This window comes from Crotalus tigris, unplaced genomic scaffold, assembly GCF_016545835.1.
Source record: "Crotalus tigris isolate CLP2741 ecotype Arizona unplaced genomic scaffold, ASM1654583v1 scf7180000017834.3080900, whole genome shotgun sequence".
NCBI lineage: Eukaryota > Metazoa > Chordata > Lepidosauria > Squamata > Viperidae > Crotalus > Crotalus tigris.
The window spans coordinates 780,546-803,122 of record NW_024096662.1 but is presented as its reverse complement, the minus strand read 5'-3'; the positions used below and the strand labels follow the sequence as shown (position 1 = coordinate 803,122).

General features: G+C 40.9%; 1 protein-coding gene across 1 annotated transcript in view; it reads left to right on the top strand.

The window, feature by feature from the left end:
* The first annotated feature begins 431 nt into the window (after nucleotides 1-431).
* The window catches only part of LOC120307922 (protein lifeguard 3-like), a 54,511-nt gene continuing 32,365 nt past the window's right edge, over nucleotides 432-22,577 (top strand). The window contains exon 1 of the mRNA XM_039343209.1: nucleotides 432-580. The gene's annotated coding sequence lies outside the window, so the exon portion shown is untranslated. The remainder of the gene's footprint in view (nucleotides 581-22,577) is intronic.

Genomic DNA, 22,577 nt, shown 5'->3' with positions numbered 1-22,577 from the left:
TGCATTGCCAGACTTCATAGTCCCTTATTCTGAAACCTAACCATCAGAAATGACAATGCTAATGTCCCCGTTCAGTTTCACTCTTCATTTATTTCCAGTGCAAGCTGCTGCCAAGATGACCAAAACACTCCTCCTTTTCCTGGTGCTCTCTGCGTAGGTTACAACTTACATCACCCCCAGCCAGAATACCCAGAGACAGGCAAGTAGTCCACCACCACTGAGAGCACTAGACAGCAAGTTTCTGAGCCAAAGCACTCCCATGTCACAAATGTTGCAAGCTTTCGGCTCGTCGGGGCGGAGACTTCCGCTTCCAAAGAACCTTCCGCTTGCTTTCCCAGCGCCTCCAACCTTTTAACAAACTTTCCATCTGTACTTTCCCGAGCACGCCTCTGGGGGGCGCCTCTGGAGGTTATTTTAGGGCAGCGGGGGCGGGGTCCAGGAGCCGCCTCTGTTTTTTTCCTGATGTGCCCCGCCCTCCCTCCTTCTCCGGAGGCTGTCAGACTTGTTGCGAACATCAGCGCGAGGGGTGAAGCGGCTGCGAAAGTTCCTGGTGGGGCGACATCGCGAGCCGGTTGCGGCGGTAAGTCTGGAAAAAAGTAGTTAAGGCTTAAGAGTCGCCGGTGGCCTTTTATCGGGGTAGTTTGGCCGGCTGGGATCGAGTCCTACGGGCTTCGGGATCTTTTTCTTCCGTCCTGGCTCCAGTCGAGCCTGCAGTTCAACTTCTCACGGCTTTTGGGTTTAATCCGGATAACCGATCTAGAGGAGCGCAGTTCTCTTTCGGAGGAGGTTTTTGAGCCACTGGGTGTTTGCTTCCTTTCCGAAGTCCACCGTGGCGACGGGCAAAAACAAAAACGGCGTTCAGCGGGTGCCCCCAAACCTGGAGCTTTGAGTTGGCTGCTGGGAGTCTCTAGAATATTTCAACAGGCGGGGGAGTAGGAGCTTCTGTGCTATTGTAAAAGGTAGTACTGATAGTCCTTGACTTTACGTCCACAACTGAGCCCCAAATTTCTGTTGTTAAGTGAGATGTGTGTTAAGTGAGTTTTGCCCCGTTTTATCACCTTTCTTGCACAGTCATTAAGTGCATCACTGCAGTTCATAAAGTTAGTAACAAGGTTGTTAAGTTAACCTGGCTTCCCCACCCATTTTGCATGTCAAAAGATCGCAAAAGTTGATCCCATGACCCTGGGACACTGCAACCGTCATAAATATGAACCAGTTTAAGTGTCCAAATATTGGTCACATGATCATGAGGAGGCTACAAAGGTTGAAAGTGTAAAAAATGTTCCCAAGTCACTTTTTTTAGAGCCGTTGTAACTTTGAACGGTCACTAAATGAACTGTAGTAAGTCGAGGATTACCTATACTTTGGTTGCCCTAGGTCTATATGAGGAAGCAGAGCGTGAGCGATTACGTCTGCTGACAAACCTTCTGCATACGCTCAGAGGCTGTCTTGGATTACTGTTTAGTCGACGTAATTATGAGATTCTGTGACTTGTGACAGAGACTTTGTCCAGAATAAGCCTAGGCCAGTGGTTCTTAACCTTTTCTTCACCACAGACCCCCTTTAAATACCTTTTGTGGCCATTGGCCATGGCCACAGATCCCCCGCAAGACTTAACTCAAGATTTAAATCATGACATTTCTTCAAGCCTTCACAGACACCCCGTGACAACATCACAGCCTCCCCCAAGGGGTCTGTGGACCACAGGTTGAGAACCATTGGCCTAGAGGTGATTTCCTCAATGATCTCCTGTATAAGAAACTGTAGCTGTTAATAAGAATAGGTGGTTCTCTGGTTTGCTTGCTGCTATGAAGATGTTTCATAATTTGTTTGGGCAGCTCTATTTTAATTTGATCTCTGGCTTTCCTTATAGTGGGTGTGGTGGCTATACCAAGGCCTGCCTCCGTGTGCTCCCTGTTGCTTTTAGTAGGCATTTATTACCAGGCTCCCCCACCATCCAGGGCGTAGCTAGAGGAGAGAGGCAGCAGTTCTAACTGAAATGCTGACTCTAGGGAAATTCACCTGCTTCCTATTGTGATATGGCTTGAATTCCGGGAAACATTTATACTTAGCGCTTGATTGTCTAATTGCGTGGCTTTTATCCTGGCTTTATAATGTATGAATTACAAAGGCAACTAACAGAGTTGGACAACACACGTATACCTACAGGACCACATTTAACTTGCATGTTTTACAGTAGATAGTGAGCTTATCTTTATGTATGTTGATAGCTCCCCAAGAAATTTGATAGCTGCCCAAGAATGTTGATAGCTGCCCAAAAAATTTATTGAAGGGCGAATATCAGTTCTTCAAGTCTTTGACACCTTAAACTTGTGTCCTCCAGCCTGAGTCGGTGTGGCTGGTAGGCATTATTATGGAAGACTTAGTCTAATAGCATCCTTGGGTTTTCCAGTTGGGGAAGGCTCCTTTATGCAGCAAGAGGTGTCGATTGGAAAATGGAGGGAAAAGGAATCTGCATTTCCTCTATGGAAAGCTCAAGGAGGCTTCCAAACTAGACTGAGATATACTTGAGTATCGCAGAAACTAGTAATTAGTGGTGGAAGAAGCCACCCCAACTTGGTGACCTTCATGAGTGATGTAATGGGTGGAACAGAGCCTTTTCTGATTTTTATTGCCTGGCAATAAAACCCTTGAGACTTTCTGTATGCAGCTCCATCACCTATTGACTATATAAATAGTCTACCTTTGAACTTGTAAAAAAAAGTAAATCCTTTCATATTTGCTTATTGGGAGTGTAATTGTGACGTGTGTTTAGCATTGCTGCTGTAGGCTAAATAAATAAAACTCAGGGGACTTCCAGCAAGCAAAGTCAGTGGGGGAACTATTTATATTTGTTTATTAACCGCGAAAGTCACTTAAAAGACCAGGGCAAAAAAAGTCATAGGATTGGATGCAATGCAAGGACCCGCATTGCTTAGCGATGAACACTCCAGGCCCATTTGTGGTTGTAAATCAAAGACTACCTGTAATGTTTTGACTCTGAAGTTGGTTTATCGTGGATTTTAAGAAACTAGCTCAGTTGGGTATTGGCAGTACTGAGAACATGGATGCCCTGGTCAGCTTTCCCACTTAAAGCATTTGGCTTGTTCTTATATTGCTCATAGCAATTTGACCTCTAGACACCAGCCTTTGTAATTGTATGTTACGTACAACTCATAGTGAATTTAGGAACTGATTTACAATAGTGATTTCCCCTCCCTCCCAATGTAATCCCTTGATTATGGCTAACCTTGTGCCATAAAAAAAATTCCCCAATGGCAGAAACCGAAAATTAGGGGCTAAGGAGGGGAATGTCCTTGAAAGAAGATGAAGTGGATAAGTAGCATTTTAATTCCACAGTTCTTCACATTGCAACTTGTAGTTTCAAGTCACACCCATCTCATTTGCTAATGTCTGCAAACAAAACTGCTTTTGAAAGTGCAGGTATAGCAAAAAGTAATACAGAAATGACCAAATCTCTTGGGGGGGGGGAAGTAAAGGCTATGGATTCTTTCTTTTTTTATGTGCCCCTCTTAGCTCCAACCATTTTGTTTAACCATCAATTAAAATAAGCAGGCTTCAGCTCCTTCAGAATGGCAGGGTTCAAAAAATGTGACCTGTGGCTACTGTCTTCCTGACCTAACACACTGCCCAGATAAGTTTAACTGCGAGTCCCAGCCCAGAATCCCAAGCTACCCACAAGGCTCCTTCAACCTCACTTTATCTTCTCTGCTGACTGGCAACAAGTCTCTTTGAATGAAAAGGCTCTGTCATAAACTGGAGCCCTCTGTTTTTTCAGATAATTTTAGTTAACTAGATTGTAATGCCTTCTCCCCCAGGACAGGGTGGATACACAGTCCTTGCCAAGCACCCCGAGCTTGTGGTTATCTCAGCGTGCTTTCTATCCCCTGAATTTTGATGTAACCTATATATGCAACTCAATTTTGTAATTTGAATAAGGAATTGGCAATTCAGAACCAGATTCAGACTATGCTTCCAGCTCTAAAAGATGAGGTTTAGATGAACAACCTTTGCTTACTCTGATCTTTGTAGCTTAAGCTGGGGAGCATCATTTGTGCACTTTCTGTGTCATGTATGTGTTTCATTTTGAGAGCGGGCAACTAAATTTCATTTTTGATGTGTGCCGTTGTGCCCACAGTAAAAAAAATGACAATAAAGGTTATCTTATCTTATTACTCCAGGAAAGTAATGACTCTTCCAGCTTTGCTGGACTATAACTTCCATTCATTCCAGCTAAGGAGGATGCCCTCCAAGGATGATGAACATTATATTCCAAAATATCTAGAGCAGGGGTCCTCAACCCCCGGTCCGTGGACCAGTACCGATCCGTGGCATGCCAGCAATCAGTCTGCACAAACAAGCAAAGCCCCATCCGTGGGATGCAGACAGCACACAAAACCACGCACTCTCTGGCCTAGGGAAAAACCTTTCTCCACGGATCTGGTTCCTTGGTGCCCAAAAGGTTGGGGACCTCTGATCTAGAGGGTATCTGGTTGGGGAAGACTGATAAGTTGAAGAATGTATTTATTTACTTAGGTTATTATGTCAATTTATATGGCTACCCACTCCCCATGTGACTGAAGGTGACTATTAAAATCGGCAACAAACAAATAATAAACCAAAAATGTAAAACACATCACAGGGAAGACAGTTCGCATAGTGATCTCAGAAGTCTTGATTCAATGCCTGGGGGCAGAGCTATGTCTTCAAAAGGCAGGTAGGTCAGGGCCATAAAAATCTCAAGGAGCAGGTGTGAGAAAGAAGGCACGTCCTCTGAGCCTCATAAAATGATAACTACTTGAGTGATGGGACCCCGGACATGGCAACCTTATTAGAGCTTATAGAATAAGAATTTGGATGTTAACAGTCCTATAAGAAAATAGCTCAAATGCCATGAAGGGTTATAGGTGGTGATCAGCATCTTGAAGAGCATGCAATAGTGCAAAACCCGCTCACAACCAGTACAGCACGCACAATCAGGTACTGCATTCTTCAGTATGCCCATAAACTACTTGTGTCACTGTGCCCTAGACCAATAGTAGCTTCCAACAGATTTTTCAAGGGCAGTCCTATTTAGACAATATTACAGTAGCCAAATAAGAGGTGACTCATGCATTAATGATCACAAGTATGGATCCAATCCAGGAACAGATGCAATTGGCATACATTGAATTTGTGCAAAGGCCTCCTAGCCGTGGGTGCCACTTTTGAAGCGGACATTCTGAGTCTAAAGGAATTCCAAAATAGATCTTCCCGGGATAATGTGAACTCATCCAAAAAACCAAATATGGATGATCTCCTGATTTAGGTAGCCTCAAAATCAACTGTCACCCAATATTGCTAGAGTTTATTATCTTAAACCAGTTCTTCCATTTCAAGACTCCCACAGCCTTCAGACACATACAGAATCCAGCTGGTCTAGGGTCCATAACTACAGTAGGCATTATCAGCATACTGATGTTACTTAAGTCCAGGGTGATGGATCACTCTATTCAGCATCCTCAGGCAGATGTTAAATAGAAAATCAAGCCTGGAGCATCCCACAAAGCGAGGACATAAGGCATCCTGTTTTACCCCATAAAGCAAATGCATCTCTCTTTCCTCAATCCTGGATATGGGAAGAGACCACTATAACACCATGCCTTCAGTTTCCATCACCTGAGCAGGAGAATACTGTGACTGATAGTTTTTAAAAGTTGCCAAGAGATTAAGAAGGGCCAGCATAGAACCCATCCTTGTGGCTATCCTGCTGTAAATTATTCCCAAGCATCATCACTGCTGGCTCAGGCCTGTGTCCAGACTTGGACTTGTCTGGGAGGTATCCAGACAATTAGCTTCCTTCATCCATTTAGAACAGGGGTAGTCAACCTTGGCTCTTTTATGACCCGTGGACTTCAACTCCCGGAATTCCTGAGCCAGCCATGCTGAGAGGAAAGGGAGAGGTTTCCAAGCTGAGCCATGCTGGCTCAGGAATTCTGGGAGTTGAAGTCCACGAGTCATAAAAGAGCCAAGATTGACTACCCATGATTAGAATGTATTGTGACGTCATTGAAAGAAGTCAAAACACAGTACAAAACATGACTATTACACAATATGATTTTCATATGAAACTGAAACTGAAGGTGGAAACCACCTTCCCAGTTTTGAAACCCGGAGGGGATCAGCTCAGACCAGCAGACTGGCCCAGTCTTTTCCAGATGAGAAATTTCTATCACCCAGAATTTCTTAATGGAAGTGCTGCTTCTTTTTATGTATTCCCTTCTCTCTACCTACCTCCTGAATAAGAAGAAAAGGAGGCAAAATGAGGAAGATGGAAATATGATCAGACATTTCCTTTCTGATTTACTTCACCCTGCCTGGCAATCAGAATATTGGTTTCCCTCCATGGCTTTGTATTTAAACTCAGCTGTGGAGCAGGGCTAAAAGACTGAACACTTTCCTGTTTCTAAGATCTTCAGAAGGGAACATAGAAAACATTTAACTCTTCAGGTTTCTGGAAGAATGCCATATTCATATCGCACTTTAAAGCAGAAGTTGTGTTATTGTTTCCTTCTGAAAGAATCAGTGTGAACCACACCTTATATAGAAGTTGTTCCTTCAAGACTTCAAGTATTGGCTTGCTTGATTTTTTAAAAATCTTCATTTAAAAAAAGGTAGGGGAAGATCAGATTCTGGCCCTTTTAATAAGAATCTTGTCCCTGATTGACACCCTAGTCCCAAGATCATTATTATTAAAAGGGCCCTACCTTTTTTTTAATGAAGATTTTTAAGGGCAGAGGAATTGCCCTTTTTCTGTGGTAGATGAGCGTTTAGTTGATTTCACATGTCATCTAAAGTCCTAGTCTGCTAAATGGATTTAATAAACTAGAACTGCCTGGTTCATGCAACATGTTCAGTCAGAATTTTAAAAGTATTTTATGCCTAAACATAGTGGTGATCAGACATGAATTTAAGCAGCAATAAGCAAGGGGAGAAGAAATCAGCATTTTATCAATTCAAATGCATCAAATGAACGTAGATGGAAATATATATAGGAACACAAATATATAATTATTCCAGTACTTGAGGGGCTGCCACAAAGTAGAGGGGGTCACATTATTCACCAAAGCACCAGAGAGCAGGACAAGAAACAATGGTTGGAAACTGAACAAAGAAAGAAGCAACCTGGAATTAAGGAGAAACTTCCTGACAGTGAGGACAATTAACCAGTGGAACAGCTTGCCTTCAGAAATTGTGGGCGTTCCATCTCTAAAGGTTTTTAAGAAGAGGCTAGACAGTCACTTGTCTGAAATGGCATAAGTTCTCCTGCTTAAGTGGGGGGCTGGACTAGAAGACCTCCAAGGTCCCTTCCAGCTCTATTTTACTCTATTCTAATAGTTCATAAGCTGAATTTAAATAAGGTCGTGCATCCATTGGTTTGGGTGTATATGAGAGGAAGCTGCACAGATGGAACAGTGGATATGGTAGCCTACTACCCTACCTCTCAGTTATGCACTTTTTTATTATTTATAAAAAATATTGTTGTACCACATGGTGGTACACATTTGAAAGTGATAAGAAGCATGTGGCTGAATGAATGAGTGAGATTCAAAGGACCAAAGCTTAGTGAGAGAAGAATGAATCAATATGATTCCAGCTTTTAGATGTTTCTGATATATATAACATGTTTTCCATGAGTTACATTTTAAAGTGCATTCTATTTTTATAGCCAATCACATGCAGTACTAACATGCAAGCATTCCTTGTTTTTATAATATCTCTTCTCCTGGTGTTCTCAGATAAGAAGGGAACAGTCTTGAAACAGGAACTCATGGAGAAATGCAACCGGTATCCCCTCCAAAGCTTTCTTTTAAGAGTGCTTGTTTCAGCCACACCATGTGTGATTCACTGGAGTAGAAGAGAAAAATGCCATGGCAGAGCAGAAAATTATATTGAGCTACAGCAGAAAGACTTTTCTTTCAGACACATTCTTATGAAAGCATTTCTTAGGGCAGAAAACCATTAAAAAAAAAGTCAGCATTTTGGAATCCTTTTTAGCCCATTGGATATAATGATTGTGCCATAAGATATTTAATAGGAATACATACAACCTTGTGAACTTTAATACTGTTAAATAACTACCAGCTCTAACTAGTTTGTGACCATTTCAAAGCAGGTAAATTAGATGCATTCCCTGAGTCAGTAAACAAGTAGTTGTTTATATGACTCAAAGGAACTGCAGATTCCTTGTAGTTATATAAGAAAGTCTGGCATTCTTTGAGGGGAGAAAACATTTTGCATGGTGTGGCAGAATACAGCTGAAGAGAATTATCCAGCCATCATTTTTTTTTTAGCTATGCACAAACTTAAAGAAAAACAAGAGGAATAGAAAATAAAACCACTATGAAATGGTCCAATTTTGCATGGACTTCTTTTGAACAAATAAATGCAACATGGCTGTCACATGTAGATGCATTTCAACAATCCTTGCAATTGATTAATCCGAGTAGCTGCCTAGAACATAGAATAACAGAATTGGAAGGGACCTTGGTATCATGTGACACCGCTCTTGGGCCAAAAGGTCTCTTGCTGTGTAGTTTTCCTTATTGAATTTCATCTGTTAATAAGTCACAGAGGTTTGCATGGGGGAAAAAGAATTTTGATTCCAGTTCATATTTTTTTCTTTAGGCCATATAGCTGCGAAGCTTAGCTTGGGGCACTTTCCCCCCACCAAAAGGTCCCCTATATGATGGATTATAAATCCCGTCAATCTCAGCTAGTTTGAGTGGAAGTTGTAGTCCAACTCTTCTTGCAAATTCCATGGTGGAAGTAACCTGAGGCAAATTAATTTAGCAATTCCACATGCTTTGCCTAATTTCTCCTAAGCCATCTCCCTTATTTCATAAATGTCACAGAATTGGCATGGATCTTTTCTTCCACAGTCTGTTGTTTTCCAAGTATATTGGATGACAACTGTCAGCATCTCAGACTGTACTGACTGGGAATGATGAAGAATGCAGTCCAGAACTCCTGGAGTTCTTTAAAACTTCAAACAGCTATTTGTTACATACAGTAACTCTGAATGAGGTTCCTTCCATTCTTAAATACTAGTGGTAACCTTTAGATAATTATCGGGGCCACTTTTAATGAAAACCAGTTTAGCATAGTTATATTTAAAAGAAATAAATTTATTTTTAAAATGAAATATCATTCAAGATTCTCCACTGATCACTGAACCCAAATGGGTTGTATATAATATCCTCAGACTGAGAAATGTAACATACCGTAATAGAAATAGGCCTAGACTTTGCTAAACCTAAAAATCTTGTGCAAAAATATGAGACATATAGGCTTGTAAGCTGAACCTTATTTTACAGAATGCTCTCTCCTGTTTCAGTAGGAACATCCTGTCAGTTCTAGAACAATTCACAATCTGGCATTTGTAATGACTGAATAGTGCAACTGAGATGTGATAACACTGGAGTCTCTTGCTAGTAATGTTAGGAGCACAGAATTAAGAGATTTTTTCCTGACCTAATTTTTCCTAATCCTGTTTTTCCAGTTCTGTCATTGGTTTTCAAACAGCATTCTAATTTTAAAAAATGTAAATGTAGTTTCAGCAGTGGAACTATCAGGTGCAAAGAATCAGGATCATACATTAGGTTGCTGTCAAGAAGATTTATTGTTCAAGTCTATATACAAGAATCTAGTCAACTAACCAATGCTAAATTGGGGATAGGTAGTTAAGGGTCAACAGAATTTAACTCCACCCCAGCTCTGCCTATTCGTCTCATACAGGAATTCCTTGCATCAGGATAATCTCTACATCATTAAAGAAGAAAAAAGATATAGAAAAGAATATAGAAAAAAGATAGCACTCTTTGGAGGGGCTTGGAATTATTTTATGAGAAAGCCATAACTGATGGGACTATGAACATTTTGGATTGTAATAACATGCACATAAATGACCAATCCACTTACCTGGCATTTTTATTTCAACTATGTTGTCCTCCACATATTAAGAAGAGTGGATGTTTGGAGATATTTTTTTTTTCTTATCCCTATCCCCTTTGGAAATTGCTTTCTGCTCTAGGAGGAAAAGTAGGTTCATCTAAAGAAGCAGGAAGAGAAGACAATTAAATTAAAACATTCTTTCTTCAGCACTTCTTTGTTCTGTTGAAGGAAAAGTCTTCATCATGGTTCAGTCCAAGCTGGGAATAAACAACATGGTGACTGCTTTAGAAAGAAGTTTGCAGTTTATTGAAGAGGAGAGCCAGACAGAAAGATGGCTCTGGAAGAAAAGGAAGCAAGCACATGTAGGGAGTGTTTTTTATACCCTCTGGAGTCTTTTGTTTGGAGTTGTTCCTGTGGCATGAACCTGAGTCTGACTGTGCCCTGTGGTATCTGTGGGTTAATCCTATTATGTCCTGTCTTAAAGTTTGGGTGGGGTATGTAGATTTTAGGTGTTTTTGTCTTCTTAATCTTCTAGCTTCAACCTTCCTGAATGCTTTACATCTGTATTTCTACAGAGCTGGTTTTTGCTTGGGGCTATTAAGAAAACTGGGCATGCTTTTCTGTCTCTTTAAGATCCTTTGAGAAAATATATTTTTCTGCCCTTTTAATATTTCCTTCTCTGGGGGGATGACTTCCCACAGTTCTAATTTAGAATTATCCTTTTCTATTGCCAAATTAAAGCAAAAGAAAAAAAACAGAAGGAAATATCACATCTCCCTGTCATAATGTACAACTTGACTCTTTATAAGGAGGAATAGAAGAAATATGGCTGCAAAATGGCCAACAGTGATCTCATTCAGCAACATCTGGATTCATTATGCAATGATTGTATGTGGACGTGACCAAGTCTGTTGTGCTAACCCCAGATACCTGTGAGTTGGATGACTTGGCTTCTGCACCTATGATATTCAGTAGTAAAAAGAATTTCAGCACATTGAACAATGGCACCAATGAAATGGTGCATTTACAAATGAATTGGGAATCCCATGGGTCATCTACATTCAAATAAGCCCCAATGGATTCTATAGAACCTACTTCTAAGTATAGTATTTTGTAGTAAGAGAAGGATGTTATTAAGGGAGGGGCTTGCAACAAAAGGTTGCAGTATAGAATGAAGTTATTTAGGATTCCAATGATCAATTTTTGTGGCCACTTTGTATTCTAAGTTATCATTGGGCTATTTTGTGGGTTCCCTCTAGAACTCATGGGGCTGGAAGGGACCTTAATAATAATAATAATGATGATAATAAAGTTGGAGGTCATCTAGTCCAACCCCCTGCTCAGGCAGGAAACCCTATACCATTTCGGACAAATGGCTGTCCAGTTTCTTCTTAAAAACTTCCAGTGTTGGCGCATTCACCGCTTCTGGAGGCAGGTTGTTCCACTGGTTAATTGTTCTAACTGTCAGAAAGTTTCTCCTTAGTTCTAGGTTGCTTCTCTCTTTGGTTAGTTTCCACCCATTGCTCCTTGTCCTGCCTTCAGGCGCTTTGGAAAATAGCTTGACTCCCTCTTCTATGTGGCAGCCCCTGAGATATTGGAATACTGCTATCATGTCCCCCCTTGTCCTTCTCTTCGTTAAACCAGACATACCCAATTCCAGCAACCGTTCCTTATATGTTTTAGCCTCCAGTCCCCTAATCATCTTTGTTGCTCTTCTCTGTACTCTTTCTAGAGTCTCAACAGTTAACTCACCCCCCTGTCCAAAGTAGGAGTCCTTACTATCCCTGATAAATGGCTGCCCAATCTTTTTTTGAAAAGCCTGAGCAATGGAACACCCACAATTCTGGGAGGCAAGCTGTTCCATTGATAATTATTCTCTGTATCAGGAAATTTCTCCTTATTTCCACATGGGAACTCCCTCTGACAAATTTCCATCCATTGCTTCATATCCTGCCCTCAGGTGCTATGGAGAATAAATCGATGCCCTCTTTCCTATGGCAGCCCTTCAGATATTGGAAGACACTTCTCAGATCTCCCCAAAGTCTTCTCTTCATTAGGCTAAACATATCTAGTTCCCCCAGCCATTCTTCATGCAATTTAGCCTTCAGACCCCTTATCATTTTTGATGGTCTTCTCTGCATTCTTTCTAGGGCTTCAGCATCTTTTTTTGTTGTAGTGATCAAAAGTGGATGAATACTCTTCTAAAATATTGTCCATCTGCAGTCCATGGGATTCTTCTAAGGCAGACTTGCCCATTCTATGGCCCACGGGCTACATCCAGCCCTTCAGTCATCGTTCTTTGGCCCACAGTGGTGGTTGGGATATTGGTAGGGCATTATGGGGGCATTGGTGGGGGCACTGTGTTGGTAGGGGCAGGGCAGTGTCAGTGGCCTTCCACAAGAGTCCCAGTTTCTCACGTGGCTCCTTCGGAAAATTAATTGCCCATCCCTGCTCTAAGGAGTTACTGTTTTATTTTATTTTTAATTGTATAAGAGAATGACCAATAATTAAGCATGTATGTTGAGCACATGAAATCTTTGTAAAAGACACTAATGTTGTTTAGATATTCTTTTTTCTTCTTGGGTTTGAAGTAGCATTTGTATAAATGGAATCCCATGACTTGGAAAGAATGACAACTTTCAATAAATTTAGTGGATGTTGCCCCACCTTTATTTGAGAATGATTCAGTTTCTAGGCATAACGGTCTGCTATTAGCAACAGTTAACTTCTTTGTTATTGTGTCCAATTCATAACATGTCACATTATCTATTTCCGGCTCTTGATTTAGTTTTGATAAGGAAACCAGAAGACATTTATAAGAAATATTTTCTAAATGGCTTCTTATCAACATTTTTCCTATCTTGCATTTGTTTCTAGAAATAGTTTCTGTTTATCTGTGCCTGTGGTGTTTTTTTCCCCCAAAGCATGTAGATTTAGAGCAAGTGCATGCATCACACTTAACTGTCATGGCTTTACTTACTGGAGGATAGATGAACCAGCTATAGTGGTAGAATGTATCCCGTACATGAATAATTTAAAGCAACTATATATTCAACAAACTGGCTTGGCACAATCAGATGTTTAACTGTACAGTATGCATCTTACTTAACGAAAATTCACTTGACTTGAATCTGCTGCTAATAATAATTTGCATAGGATTAACGTAGCTATTAGTTTCCTCTTCCCTGCACCCCAGTACTCAGTGGATCAGTTAGTTTATTGGTTAACCAATGACCTCCAGCTCTGGTTGATTGCCCATGGTCAAGACATTCTTGTTGCTACAAGTCAAAAAGTATCTTTTCTAATGAGTGCTTCAAGCACAATAATCTGCCTCTATTCTGAGTTGCTATTTTGAACTGAGATGCAATATTCTAACAGCCTATAATTAAGTCAAGTTGTTTCAGTCAGTGAATACAATGTTGGATTTGCACACTGGACAGAGGACAGGGTTCAAAATTTAACTTTCACCCTGAGTATAGTAAGTTGTTTGTGATCCCAACTCTCTGCATGTAAAATAATAATCAACTTGCCAGGTTGTTAAGACTCATGGACGTCCCCAACTTTTTTGGACTGGTGGGCACATTTGGAATTTTGAGAGCATGCTATTCTGAGTGGTGTCATAAAATAGTTGCCTTTGTGGATATAGCCAATCACAAAATATTCAAATATCACAGAGCAAACAATGAGGGTGAAGGTTCGTTCTCCGAGCTTGCGGGTTGGTTTCCAAACGTTTCATTACCAGGCTAGGTAACATCTTCAGTGGAGTTTAGAGGATGTCACTGTCAGTGTTCTTCTGTTTATAAGGGCTTCTGGTCTGGGAGTGTCAAGTGAGGGTCTTGTGATGGGTCAGGTGTTAAGTCCCGTGGACTCCACATTGATGGGGGGAGAGGGAGACAACAATACCAGGGAGGAGGCCAGCAATGCTGCTGAACGGCTGAGAGGCTCCACGGCTCGGCCGCCAGACAGCTGTTTGGTGCGGGAAGGCCCCAGGGAGGAGAACAGTGGCAAAGACATCCTCCGGGAGGAAGCTAGCGGGGAGAGGCCAGCGGGAAGAGACCAGCAGAGGCTAGCGGCAAGGATGACACCCGAGGAGATGCCAGGGGTAGGCCTACCTGAACCATGGCCAAAGGCGGAGCAGTTGAGCAGCTAATGCGTCCGACAAGCAGTTGATTGGCACAGGAGCGGCACCTAGCAATGCGAACTGAATGGTCAAACAGAGAAGAGAGCCAGAGGCCCACGTCGCTGTTCTTAACTTTAGTCACTGGATGCTGGCTAGGCAGGTGGGGGTGTGGAGCTGGTGGGGGAGGACTGTATGTAAGGTGCTGGGAGGAAATCACTCCGAGCGCTAACTGTTTTGCTGTGATTAAACGCTGGTCAGACCGTTCCGATTTTTGCCAGCCATCTTGACGTCTACCACTTGTTTTCTGTGGTAACCAGGGGTTGGTAGGGACACTGACATCAGGTATGAGTCAGTGAGAGGCTTGTGATGGGGAAGTCACAAGCCCTCCTGAAGGCCGTATAAACAGAGGAACACTGATGCTGACTTCCCCTAAACTCTGCTGAAGATGTTACCTAGCCTGGTAATGAAATGTTCGGAAACCAACCCACAAGCTCAGAGAACGAATCTTCACCCTCATCCTACACCCAAGCTACAGATATTCGCCACTATTGCAAGGCAAACAATGAGATATATTATGGTTTGGAGAAGATGGATTGATTATATTCAGAAGAAGTATGAAACTGAAAAGTATTACCTTGCTTTTGAATAGAGTTTAGATAATTATTAACGGTATTAATTGTATTATTATTTTTGTCTTAGTTTGTTAATATTTGTTTTGAGAAGGAGTTAAAGTATATTGTGGTTTTGATTGATAGTTTAGTTGGTTTATGTTAGCTAGATTATGTTTGTTTATTTGTTACCCTGTAATCAGCTCTGAGAAGTGGGGGAGGGGGGGAGGGGATGGGTGGGTTTATATTGTAATTTGTAAAACTTTTAATAAAAAAAAACAATGCCATGGAGCTCAGCCATCTTTAGTTTTTAAAGAATACCTTGGAGGGGTTGTCGCTACACAGTGCAGAGTTTTTGGGAGAGTGAAGAGGAATTCTCTTCTTAAAAACATACAAATAGAGGGCAGTAGATAAAGAGAACATTTATCTTCTATGCTCCATCCAACCACAGCGTTCTCAGGCTTCCTCTTCCTCTTGGCCCATTCACATATTTGCTTTGCAGTTCCAGAGATGGTTCATGCCTGAAATAAGCCCCTTTTGTCTATAACAACCTGACACTATCTAGAACAGGGGTTCTCAACCTTGGCAACTTTAAGACTTGTGGACTTCAACTCCCAGAATTCCTCAGCCAGCTTTGCTGGCTGAGGAATTCTGGGAGTTGAAGTCCACAAGTCTTAAAGTTGCCAAGATTGAGAACCCCTAATCTAGAACATGTTGTACGTTTTGTAGCTGGAAGGATTTTCTTCCAGTATTTGTCAGACTGCCCTTAGAACACAATGGTATGGAGGGGTTTCAGTGTATTCCAGAAGAAAATGGAATAATGTACAATTTCATAGTTCACAGATCAGTTAATTTTGTCTATATCTATAGTCTAGAGCAGGGGTAGGCAACCTTGGCTCTTTTATGACTTGTGGACTTAAATACCCAGAATTCCTGAACCAGTCATGCTGACTCAGGAATTCTGGGAGTTGAAGTCCACAAGTCATAAAAGAGCCAAGGTTGCCTACCTCTGGTCTAGAGCATGCATTCATTCTTGATACTTTCAATTTTTGTTTAAACACACATACTTCCTAAGTTCCCCTATTGTAAATACATGTAGAAATGCACTAATGATATTATAAGGCAGGATATAGTAAAAGAAAATTAGCATCTGGTGAAACAAGTAAAATATAGCAATATTTTTAACCTCTTTCCAAAATCAATGTAGAGCAGTCTTCAGAATTAGGTGTCAACTTCCAGCTCAAGTATCCAAAAGTCCAGGATTATTTTCATTTCTGAAAAGCTTACTATTTATTAAATACATGGCCTGATAAAGGTGAGATAAAATTAACTCTACAATCTCAAGACATATAACAATGACTTTCCCAGCTAACCCCCCTAGATGTCCATGTAGCTCATTTAAACATGTTCGCTTTGTTATGGGACCTGTCTGCTATCTTCTTCATCCCTGCTAGAATGTTTTTGAAAGGTTCCCATACTGCTGACTGTCAGCAAGCTTCCATAGAACTGGAGAGGTTTCGTTTTCCGAACTAACCCATTTGAAAGCAACACGTCCTCCCCCCCTTATTCTAATGGCAAGATGAAAACACAGAGGCACGTAGCTGCCAAATTTTCACTCTTGACATTAGGAGAGTGAACAGCAACCTGGCTGTGACAAGCAACAAGTAGTTGGCAATATGTGCTGAGGAGCCAGTGAATATTGTCCATCAGATTAAAATTGCTCTGAGCGAGGCTTCTTAAAATTAGCACCTTTCAGATGTGTTGGACTAGAGTACTTAGTCTGCAAGATTACTGATTGGAGATGATAAGCATTGCAATTCAATACAACCTTCTCCACTATTATACCCTTGTGATGGGCTGGTCCTCATCTTCCATAATTTCAAGGCATTATTGATTGATCTGGAAAGATTGATTTCTCCTACTGTTAGATGCTGAGAGAATAATAATAATAATAATAGTAATAATAATACAGAATAGACGAGAAAGAACTGGAGAAGATAACAAAATACAAAGACCTACAAATAGAAATAAAAAGACTGTGGCAAAAGCAAGCAAGGGTAGTATCAATAGTAATAGGCTCCTTGGGTGCAATCCCAAAACAACTGGAGCACCACTTGAACACCATTGGCATTGACAAATTCGCTATTAGTCAATTGCAAAAGGCGGCCTTATTAGGAACTGCTTCCATCCTGGGACGATACCTGTAATACCATCAAACATCCACATCTGCCTATCCCAGGTCCTGGGTAAGGACTCGATAGGTAGACAAAATGCCAAATCCAGTCTGAACATCTGGCTGACTGCGCGATGATCCATAATAATAATAATGATGATGATGATGATGATGATGATGATGATGTTGGAAGGGACCTTGGAGGTCATCTAGTCCAAGCCCCTGCTCAGGCAGGAAACCCTATACCATTTCAGACAAATGGCTGTCCAATCTCTTCTTAAAAACTTCCAGTATTGGAGCATTCACTGCTTCTGGAGGCAGGTTGTTCCACCGGTTAATTGTTCTAGCTGTAAGAAAATTTCTCCTTAGTTCTAGGTTGCTTCTCTCTTTAGTTAGTTTCTATCCGTTGCTGCTTGTCCTGCCTTCAGGTGCTTTGGAGAATAGCTTGACTCCCTCTTCTTTGTGGCAGCCCCTGAGATATTGGAACACTGCTATCATGTACGCCCTCGTTCTTCTCTTCATTAAAATAGACATACCCAATTCCAGCAACCGTTCCTTATATGTTTTAGCCTCCAGTCCCCTGATCATCTTTGTTGCTCTTCTCTATACTCTTTCTAGAGTCTCAGCATCTTTTTTACATCGTGGTGACCAAAACTGGATACAGTATTCCAAGTGTGGTCTTACCAAGGCATTGTAAAGTGGTATTAACACTTCATGTGATCTTGATTCTATCCCTCTGTTAATGCAGCCCAGCACTGTGTTGGGAGCTGCAGCACAGTGTTTCTCTAAAAGCACTTTGGTTTTTCATCTGTGTAATGTTAGAGCTAAAGCATTAACTGAACTGTTCTCTGAATTCAGGGTCTGGTGACATAATTCATGAAAAGTGAACAATTGTTGATTAAGAGCCTCAGAAATAATAGTGGTTGGAACACAGTCTGGAATGCAGAAGGAGAGAGATGCTACGCATAGATGTAGAGGTGGCATTTTTGCATTGTTTTACCCGAACAAGTACATTGTTTTTCTGCCAGAAGCAGGATTTTGAGTTGAACCCGCACTTTGTTTCTGGAAACAATGGTTGTCTCAAGAGGAAGAGAAAGGGCAGTTTGTAATAGACTAACCTGGAATGTACAACAGAGCTTGTTGAAAGGGATGGTGATGCAGGAAAAGAAGGCAGCAGGAATCACCAGGATCAACATATCCGCCCTAGTGAAGCTTAGTGTTTTGGGGATTGTTATCCCAGCTTTATTATTTTTATAAATAATTCACGATGGCAAAAATGCACAATATTCTTTTCTCCTCCTATTTTCCCCACAACAACCCTGTGAGGTGGGTTGGCCTGAGAGAAAGTGACTGACCCAAAGTTGGCTTTCATGCCTAAGGCAGGACTAGAACTCACAGTCCTCTGGTTTCACTGCTGTGCCAAATTGGGTTCTCGGTTATGTTTCCTTATGTTTGCTTATAGCTCCTTTCTGCATCATGAAGTAGTAACATGAAATGCAGCAAGTTACACAAAGGGATTTTATACAGGGTAAGATGGAGCAGCCTTTTCCAACCAGTGATGTAGACCTCAGTGCTCAGAATGCTCCAGCTCATGCGGTCATTGCTGAGAGCTGCAGTGCAAAGAAAGGCATGAAGATGGGAATGGCAGGTGTAGTTGCTGTGACTCACTCGCTTTTTGGAATGTGGTTGCACCCTGGCCTTCCCCCCCTCCCCCCCATCACCTTCTGAGTTTTGGCCACAGAGCGATGGTAATTGTTTTGTCCTCTTTTAATACTTCATGATGTGCCTGGGAAACTCTTGGGACATGATTAACACAGCTACTGTTAAAAAGAGTATGTAGTTCTGAGATAAAATATTGAGTACACCAAGATAATTTGCAGTTGATGTGGGCCTACTGGTTTTACAGCTGACAACGCTTCTTTAGTGCTACAATACAGTGTCTTTATTGTCAGCCCAGCGTTTTCTTCTTTCTATAGCTACAGATAACCTGAGCAATTCTCTCTCTTTTCTAAAAAAAAATGTTATTTAAAGCAGAAGTGTGGAACTTTTGGGGACTCTGGACAACAGCAGTCACTGTTATATATCGGAGACAAAACCCCTGAGAAGCTTCTAGATTGTGGATGGCCCTATTGAAATATATAGATTTTAACTGTACACGCAATTAAAATAATTAAAATAAGTTAATATGATTATTCCGCATACATGTAATAATTTCCTACTTCTCAACTACAACTCAGCAGGAACTCCTTCCTAGTTTTCTCAAAGCAAAGATGGTTGTACATCTTTGTTCTTAGTACCACATGAATCTTCACGGCCTACCTGTTCATTATCTGCTTTGTTAAAGTGTGTCATTTTTTTTTTAACCTGAGAAAATGCTAAATAAAAAAAAAACATTTTCTGGCACTGGGGGAGAAGAAACTCCCTGGGGAAGATATGAAGGTAGGAAATAAGTACCCTGCCATACTTGGCTCCAAATGACTGTTTTTCCTCTGTCAGAGCTTAAAGCAAAGGAAGGATGAAAATATATCTGAATTAAATATATTTTGAAATGGATTCACTGCTTGGAAAAGAAAGTTATCTCCATTGTCAGTCCTCAAGTTGTAACAGGAAAGATTAAAGAGCAGCAGGACTAAACTAAAAGAGAGGTGTCTGGACCAATACTCCGGGGTGTCAACTTGTGCTTGGTGGACTAATTACATAATATTTGTTTACAAGGATCTTTGACAAGTCTTCTGACTTGGCACTTCTAGATGTGTTGGACTACTGTAGGACTCTCAGGCTGTCAATACATTTAGATAATATCAGATTGGGCAAAACTGGCTCAATTTTGGGAATCTGTGGAAAGTGTAGTCCTTGGCATCGGAAAGATGCCAGATTAGGAGGGAAATAAGATATATAGCCTAACCTGGTTATTTTGTTAAAACACTGAGCCAGTTTTCCCAGATACTGGATTGCCCTGAAATTCCCTTAGATATGGCAGTTCTCTTTTATCTTCCATGATCCTGTACGGCATCCTGGAGTTGCCTTTTTTTGAGATTCTTCTCTTAAACATTTTCTCTGACCAAAACATCACAGTCAAGCATCTTCCTGAGCACCTTTTCCCCCTGATTTTAGGCAGAAAATCAGGCAGTCTGGATCCTGTGATCAATTACAACCCATTCACTTCCTCTGTAAATGGAGGGAGTCTGTTTGCAGTAGAACAACACTGAATGTTAGCCAGAATCAATCTGAAATATCTGCTGCTGAGATGTTGTAAGAAGGCCTCCAAGCAGCATGCTCTTCCATTATGCTCTGCGTTGTAGATGCTGCTACTACTGCTGTCGTCTCCTGAGTATTTTTTCCCTGTGCTACAGTATGTGTGTTGGAAGGCCACTCCCTTTGTTCACTCCCTTTGCTCAAGCAGCCAAATGGTTTAAGCCTGACTCAGAGGGGCGGGCCTCTGGGTAAGGAAACCAAGAATAGAACTAACGCTGTAGGAAGAAACAACAATATTGCATTCGGTAGTGTTGAAAGAAAAATCTTGATCAGGGTCCAGTCCAAGTTGAGAATAAACAAAATGGAGACTGCTTTAAAAAGAAGATTGTAGTTTATTGAAGAGCAAAGTCAAACAGAAGCATGGCTCTGGGAAAGCTGACCACATGTAGTAGGAAGTGGTGGGTTTTTATACCTTCTTGAGCTTTTGTTTGGAGTTGTTCCTGCGGCATGAACTTTGACCTGAGTCTGAGTGTGCCTTTCTGGTATTCTGATGGTGGTGGGTTAATCCTATTATGTTCCAAAGGTCATATCCTTCTTCTTTGGGGGTGTGGCTGATGACTATGTCCCGTATTGGATTTTTTGGTGTGAGGGATTGTTGATTCTAAGGATCTTTGTCTTTCTAATCCCATCAGCTCTAAGCTTCCAGGTGCCAGTCTTTCTGAAATGATTATGTTATCTTCATTTCTACAGAGCTGGTTTCTGTGTGGGGGAAGGAGACTTGGGGCTATTAAGAAAAACTGGGCATGCTTTTCTGCCTTTTTCAGATCCTTTGAGGAAATATAATATTCTGCCCTTTTTAATATTTCCTTCTCTGGGGGAGAGGCTGACTTCCCACAGTACCACTGTACACAGCAATGGCAATATGTTTAATAGTTTTAGGGCCTCAACCTCCCCCCACCAATCATTCTGTTGAACTAATAATGTCATTGCATACTGGGCTATATCTGGTACAGAGTTAATCTTTCCAAAGTACACACTTAGAGGCTCAAATGCCAGAATGCTTTGTTCCTAAGTTATAACTGACTGCTACTATATATTGAATAAAAAGGTTTGATAAAGACTCAGATATAACCCTGATATCTACTTCCGGGACAAAATATATAATAAGGACAAATCTGCCCTTATTATATATATATTTTTAGGATTGTAAACTAAAATCTTAAGAAACCTTTGTCCTGAAAGAGAGCACATAAATTATTTTTAAAAATTATCACCTCTCTTCTGTCATAGATTGGATTTCCAAGGCAGTGGTCAACAAGCTCAGTTAAACAAAGAATATACAAATGATACGTAAATAAAAAGACTGGAATACATCAGCAGAAAGATCTGTGATATTTCAAATTTCCCAGAATTAAAAAGGAATTTTTTTTTCGAATGAGGAAAACTTTTAGAGAAACTGAATGTTTTCCACTTGCTTATTTGTGGGCATTTTTTTCCTCCTCATAGACCATCCCTGAAATATCTCCAAGGAACCATCCAAAGTAAACCCAAAAGAATTCTAGATTTTTTTTCCTTAAGGGCTTTAGATCTATGGCAATGATTGCTTTAACTTATTAGGTCAATTTTTCAGGGAGTGGATATAAAAATAAACAAGTGCATTTTCTTTTAGCTCTGCTAAATATTAGAGTGTAGGTCAGGGTAGTAGTAGTCATTGTGGAATCATCCAGCTCTTGCTGTGTAAGAAAACATAGCCTAAAAGTATGGTTTCTGTACAAATATTTTGGGATGAAGAACATCCACTCATCCTTATGCCTCCCTATTCTTGGTTTTAAGAGACCAAAGTTGAAATTCAATTATTCAATCAATGAAAAGGTCAAGTCAGTGTTTCCCAATACTGGCCCTTGAAGAAGTATGGACTTCAACTTCAGTTTTGACCCTTGAATCCACACATGTTCAAGTGGATTAGGTTGGGAAACACCGTCTTAAATGAAGACATCACTTCATTAAAATTTAGCTATTGCCTCATTGTTAAAATATTCTTAGTACTTATCTTGCCTTGATCTTCTTTATGTTACTTCTTAGCACCTCACAGAACAAACACAATAATGGAATAAGGCCTGGCTAGACTTTGAATTCTGGGGGTTGTTCCTTTTATCTGCAATCTGAGATCTGCAATCTCCAACGTATCACCATTGGTCTCCAGTGTGCCCAAAAAATCTTGAATCAGTCAGTCCTTTACTCCACTGGATTGGTCAAGCTATGTAGGCAGCTCTTGACTTACAAACACAGTTGGGACTGGAACATCTATCTCTGAGTGATATGGTTGTTAATTGAGTCATCCCATGTCTGTAACCAATTTTATGACCTTTTTGCCACAATTGCTAAGCAAATCCAACTTCCCCTATTGACTTTGCTTGTCAGAAGCCAAACTGGGAAGTTCTCAAATGGTGATCATGTGACCCTGGGACACTGCTATTGTAAATACAATTTAGTTGCAATCACATGAGCCATAACTGCAAGGATAGGT